Source organism: Mus caroli, chromosome 4, assembly GCF_900094665.2.
Source record: "Mus caroli chromosome 4, CAROLI_EIJ_v1.1, whole genome shotgun sequence".
Taxonomy (NCBI): Eukaryota; Metazoa; Chordata; class Mammalia; order Rodentia; family Muridae; genus Mus; species Mus caroli.
In genome coordinates this window covers 73,185,222-73,192,587 of record NC_034573.1, presented here as the reverse complement: position 1 = coordinate 73,192,587, position 7,366 = coordinate 73,185,222, and positions in this window count along the sequence as shown.

Below are 7,366 nucleotides of genomic sequence, written 5' to 3'. Positions count from 1 at the left end.
AAGAATGAAGACCAAAGTATCAACACTTCACCCCTTCTTAGAATTGGGAACGAAACACCCATGGAAGGAGTTAAAGAGACAAAGTTTAGAGATGAGATGAGAGGATGGACCATCTAGAGACAGCCATACCCAGGGATTCATCCCATAATCAGCCTCCAAATGCTGACACCATTGCATACACCAGCAAGATTTTGCTGAAAGGACCCTGATATAGCTATATATTGTGTGGCTATGCTGGTGCCTGGAAAACTCAGAAGTAGATGCTCAAAGTCAGCTACTTGGAACACAGGACCCCAATGGAGGAGCTAGAGAAAGTTCCCAAGGAGCTAAAGGGGTCGGCAACCCTATTGATGGAACAACAATATGAACTAACCAGTACCCCTGAAGCTTGGAGCTTGTGTCTCTAGCTGCATATGTATCAGAAGATGGCCTAGTCAGCCATCATTGTGAAGAAAGACCCCTTCATCTTGCAAACTTTATTTGCCTCAGTATGGGGGAACACCAGGGTCAAGAAGTGTGAGTGTGTGAGTAGCAGAGTGAGGTGGGAGTGTCTGGGGGAATTTTGGGATAGAATTTGACATGTAAATGAAGAAAATACCTAATTAAAAATGTTAAAGAAAAAAAAAGGTCACACAAAAGCAAGAAAAAAGAAAAAAGAAAGAGAAAAGAAATACAGGAGAACACAGGAAAACCGGTAGAAGTCCTTAAAGAAGAAACACAAAAATCCTTTAAAGAATTACAGAAAAACACAATCAAACAAGTGAAGGAAATGGACAAAACCATCCAAGTTCTAAAAATGGAAATAGAAATAATACAGAAATTACACAGTGAGACAATTCTGGAGTTAGAAAACCTAGGAAAGAGATCAGGAGTCATAGATGCAAGTATTAGCAAAAGAATTCAACAGCTAGAAGAGAGAATCTAAGAGGCAGAGGGTACCATAAAAAAATTGACACAAGAGTCAAATAAAATGCAAAATTCAAAAAGCTCCTAAACCAAAACATCAATGAAATCCAGGATACAATGAGAAGACCAAACCTAAAGGTAACAGGAATAGAAGAGAGCAAAGATTCACAAATTAAATGGCCAGTAAATATCTTCAACAAAATTTTAGAAGAAAACTTACTTAACCAAAAGAAAAAGATGCCCATGAACATACAATAAGCCTACAAAACTACAAATAGACTGGAACAGAAAAGAAAATCCTCCCATCACACAATAATCAAAATACCAAGTGGACTAAACACAGAAAGAATATTAAAAGCAGTAGGGGAAAATGGTCAAGTAACGTATAAAGGCAGACCCATCAGAATTACACCAGACATCTCACCAGACACTATGAAAGCTAGAAGATCCTGGGAAGATTTCACACAGACCTTAAGAGAACATAAATGCCAGACCAGGGTACTACAAACAGCAAAACCAAGATATTCCATGACAAAACCAAATGTACACAGTATCTTTCTACAAATCCAGCCCTACAAAGGATAACAGATGGAAAACACCCACACAGTAAAGGAAACTACACCCTAGAAAAAGCAAGAAATTAATCTTTGGATAAACCCAAAAGAAGATAGTCACACAAACATAATTCCATGTCTAACAACAAACAAAGGAGAAGTAATAACTACTTTTCTTTAATATCTACTAAACATCAACAAAGTCAATTCCCCAATAAAAAGACATAGACTAATAGACTGGATATGTAAATAGGATCCAACATTTTCCTGCATGGAAGAAATGCACCTCAGTGACAAAGACAAATACTACCTCAGAGTAAAATATTGAAAACAAGCTTGCAATCCTTGTATAACCACTCTGGAAATCTTTCTGGCGGTTCCTAAGAAAACTGGACAGAGTACTACCAGAGGATCCAGCAATACCTCTCCTGGGCATATACCCAGAAGATGTTCCAACTGGTAAGAAGAACACATGCTCCACTATGTTCATAGCAGCCTTATTTATAATAGCCAGAAGCTGGAAAGAATCCAGATTTCCCTCAACAGAGGAATGGATACAGAAAATGTGGTACATTTTACACAATGGAGTACTACACAGCTATGAAAAACAATGAATTTATGAAATTCCTAGGCAAATGGATGGATCTGGAGGGTATCATCCTGAGTGATATAACCCAATCACAAAAGAACTCACAAGATGTATACTCTCTGATAAGTGGATATTAGCCCAGAAACTTAGAATATCGAAGATACAATTTGAAAAACACATGAAACTCAAGTAGAAGGAAGACCAAAATGTGGATACTTTGCCCCCTCTTAGAATTAGAAACAAAATACCCATGGAAGGAGTTACAGAGACAAAGTTTAGAGCTGAGATGAAAGGATGGAGCATCCAGAGACTGCCCCCCGCCGGGGTCCATCCCATAATCAGCCACCAAAGGCAAACACAATTGCATATGCCAGCAAGATTTTGCTGAAAGGACCCTGATATAGCTGTCTCTTGTGAGGCTATGCCAGTTCCTGGCAAACATAGAAGTGTATACTCCCAGTTATTTATTGGATGGAACACAGTGCCCCCAATGGAGGAACTAGAGAAAGTACCCAAGGAGTTGTAGGGTACAACAATATGAGGTGGAACAACAATATGAATTAACCAGTACCCCCAGAGCTCATGTCTCTAACTGCATATGTATCAGAAGATGGCCTAGTTTGCCATCATTGGGAAGAGAGGCCCCTTGGTCTTGCAAACTTTATATGGCCCAGTACAAGGGAACACAAGGGCCAAGAAATGGGAGTATGTGGGTAGGGGAGCAGGGTGAGGGGAGGGTATAGGGGACTTTTGGGATAGCATTTGAAATCTAAATGAAGAAAATACTTAATAAAAATTTGGAAAAAGGAAAAAAAAAGATTGGAAAATAATTTTCTAAGCAAATTGTCCAAGAAACATGTGGTTATTCTAATATCAAATAAAACTGACTTTCAATCAAAAGTTATCAAAAAGGATAAGGAAGGACACTTCAGACTGGTCAAAGGAAAAATCTACCAAGATGAAAGCTCAATTCTGAAATCTCCAAATGCAAGGGGTCCTACATTCATAAAAGAGACTTACTAAAGCTCAAAGCACATATAGCAACCCACAAAATAATAGTAGGAGACTTCAACACCCTACTCTCAGCAATGGACAAATTATGGAAACAGAAACTAAACAGAGACACAGTGAAACTAACAGAAGTTATGAACCAAATGGATCTAACAGTTATTTATAGAATATTTCATCCTAAAGGAAAAGAATATAACTTCTTCTCAGCACCTCATAGAACCTTCTTCAAAACTGACCGTATAATTGGTCACAAAACAGGAGTTAACAGATACAAGAAGATAGAAATAGTTTCATGCACTTTATCGGATCACTATGCACTAATGCTGGTCCAACTCCAACAAAAACAACAGAAGACGCACATACACATGGAAGGTGATCAGTGCTCTACTCACTGATAAATTGGTCAAGGAAGAAAGAAAGAAAGAAATTAGAGACTTTTTTAGAATTTGATGAAAATGAAGACACGTCATGCCAAACTTTATGGGACACAATGAAAGCAGTGGTAAGAGGAAAACTCACAGCTCTAAGTGCCTCCAAAAAGAAACTGGAGAGGAATTACACTAACAGCTTGACATCATATCTGAAAGCTTTAGAACAGAAAGAGGTAAATACACCCAAGAGGAGTAGACAGCAGGGAATAATCAAATTCAGTGCTGAAATCAACCAAATAGAAACAAAAAGAATTATAAAATAATCAACAAAACCAGGAGGTGGTTCTTTGAGAAAATCAATAAAATAGATAAAACCTTAGTCAGACTCACAAGAGGGTACAGGGACAGTATACACATTATTAAAATCAGAAATCAAAGGGGAGACATAGCAACAGAAACCATGGAAATTCAAGAAAATCATCACATCCTACTACAAAAGCTTATACTCAACAAAATTGGAAAATCTGGATTAAATGAAACAATTTTCTAGACATATACCAGGTGCCAAAGTTAAAACAGAATCAGATAAGCCATCTAAACAGTCCCATAATCCCTACAGAAATAGAAGCAGTCATTAATAGTCTCCCAACCAAAAAATGCCCAGGACTAGATAGGTTTAGTGGAGAATTCTATCAAAACTTCAAAGAAGACCTAATAACAGTACTCTTCAAACTATTCCACAAAATAGAAACAGAAGGAACACTACTCATTTCAGACTATGAACCCCCAATTATACTAAAGTACAACTCAAGTCACAAGAAACATTTGAGGTGAGGACAGCAACTGTAAGTTCAGAATCTTTCTGGACCTTGTGACAGGTAAGAAAAAATATATATCTCACAACAGTAAGGGAGGATATAGATGCTCAAACTTATGGCTGAACTGTCACAGACCTTGAGGGAAATTAGGCCAAAAGAACACTGTGAAGGGGAGAAAACAAAGAGATCTATATAACTGTACTTTTTCATTCAAGGCCAAATACTAAACTTCAAACACAAGGAAAATTCTATAAACTTAGACAAGCAAATACAAGGGGAAATAATAAACTCAGCAAACTCGTAAGAGTTCTACTTCAAGACCCAGCTCTTAGGTATATACCCAAAAGATGCTCCACCATTCCACAAAGACACTTCTTCAACTATGTTCATAGCAGCTTTATTCATAAGATCTACGAACTGGAAACAACTTAGATGTATCGGTACTAACAAATGGATAAAGAAAATGTTCTACATCTACATGATGCAATGCTATTCAGATACGGATAAAAAACATCACGGACTTTTGCAGGCAAATGGATGGACCCTGAGGGCATCATCCTGAGTGAGGTAACACAGTCCAAAAAGGACATGCACTGTATTTATTCACTTATAAGTGGATATCAGCGACTAAATACAGGATACCCATGGTACAGTGCCCAGACCAGAGAAAGCTGGAGAGTAAGGAGGGCACAAATAATAATGCTTGCATCTCCATTGGAAAGGGGAATGGGATGGTGGTGGAATGCAGCCAGAAGGAGGGAAATAGATGGGAGAGGGAAATGGGAACAGAGTGGGGTGTTTCAGGGTTGGGTGTGGACAGGGAGGATGGGCAGATGGACATGAGAATAAATGGAAATTTGCAACTGATAAAGTAGGGATAATAGGGGGCATTTCCAGGATAGGGGAGGCACCATAGAGTCAGAGGGTATCCTTAGCTGAGACTCACAGCATTGGAGATATGGAGTCTAGGGAGGTTGCATCCTGTGACCAGGCAAGAGAAATAGTATAACAATAGAGACACCAATCCACCCACAAAGCTTTCCACCCAAAACTTTTCCTGCCTACGAGAAATGAAGGGATTGGATATGGAGTAGAGACAGGATTCGGCCAACCAATAACTGACCAAACCTGAGACCCATCCCATGGGCAAGCACAAATCTCTGACACATTTAATGATACTCTTTATGCCTGAAGACACAAATATAGCATGGCTGTCCTCTGAGAGACTCCACCCACCAACTGACTCAGACTGGTAGAGATACCTACAGCCAAACCTTGGATGGAGCTTAGGGACTTTTATGAAACAATGGGAGGACGAATTTCACCCTCTAATAGGATAGGAACTCCCGAGGTAGACCAACAGAATCAACTACCCTGCACCCGTAGGGCTCTCAGAATTTGAACAACCAACCAAAGAACACACACAAGCTAGATGTAGTCCTCCCTCCACATATGTAATGGTTGTGCAGCTTGGGCTTCATATGGGTCCCAAACAACTGGAGTGGGATTATTCCAAAAGCTATTGCCTCTGTGGGATATGTTCTTCTAGTTGGGCTGCCTTGTCTGGACTTAGTGGAAGAAAAAGTGCCTAGCCTAGCAGAGATTTAATGTGCCAGGGTTGGCGGAATCTCAGTAGGGCCCTACCCACTCAGAGGTAAAGGGGAGGAGGTATTAGGGAAGGGGAGGAGGTATTAGGGTAAGGATTATGGGTGACATGAAGAGGGGGCAGTGAGCAAAATACAAAGTGAATAAGTAAAAAAAAAAATTGTCAAAGGGAAAAAATTACCTTGAAGATATAAGGTGAAAAAATTCAAATGATCATACAAAGCTAAAGAACATTTGAATTTTGATCTTCCAAAGGGAAAACTCTTGCCCAGTGCTCCAGGATTACCAGAAAATACTCAGGAAAGTTGTTATCACTTATGATGACTGATATAGTTCTAGACAAAACCTATTGAAGAAAGAACTAGGAAAGATTTACAACAATATAATGACAGTAAATAATTAAGAATTCTGAGCAAAATTGATAAAAAATTGGAATTCTAGACAGTTAAAAACTCATTATTTGTAAAGCCAAGAGGACAATTAAAATATTAAATATGAAAAGTAGTCGAGCAAACCCATGATCTTGGGACCACTGGTGAGTGGAATGCCACATCTGTTCCAAAAAAACCACAGAGGGTCTTGTGGGAGCAGGAACAAGGACAAAAGGAACCTGCCCAACCAGTGGCTGGGGTTCATTCCAGTCAGCCCCAGACCCGCACCATCTTGGGCACAAACTTGGCAGGCACTAGCACACCCAGGATCTTGAAATCACTAAGACCAGTCTACACAGGAGAGCACCAGGACAGCAGAAGCTTCTTGGACAGGGTTCCTTTGGGCCTTCATCCTCAGCCAGGAGGCAGGACTGAGACCAAGACCCCTGGCCACCTTCCCTACCAGAGGAGAATCGACTTCCAGGGAGGGCTCTAACCCTGGGACTCAGGAAGTGGATCTGAGCTCCAGATTTCTGTGTACCTTCTCTGCAAGAAAAGAGCTTGCCTGCAGAGAGTGCTGTGACCAGTGGGACTCAGGAGAGAGTGGGACTCCCAGGAGTGCTGACAGAGGTCAAAGAATCACAGGAGGAACAAGCTCTAGCCAGAGACAGCTAGATCATCTAAAAACAGAGATTACCAGATGGATAAAGGCAAACATTGGTGGAATTGAAAGCTTGTACAACTACTCTGGAAGTCAGTCTGGCGGTTCCTCAGAAAATTGGACATAGTACTACCAGAGGATCCCGCAATACCTCTCCTGGGCATATATCCAGAAGATGTCCCAACCAGTAAGAAGGACACATGCTCCACTATGTTCATAACATCCTTATTTATAATAGACAGAAGTTGGAAAGAACCCAGATGTCCCTCAACAGAGGAATGGATACAAAAAATGTGGTACACTTACACAATGGAGTACTACACAGCTATTAAAAAGAATGAATTTATGAAATTCCTAGGAAAATGGACCTGGAGGGCATCATCCTGAGTGAGGTAACCCAATCACAAAAGAACTCAAATGATATTTACTCACTGATAAGTGGATATTAGCCCAGAAACTTAGTATACCCGAGATATAAGA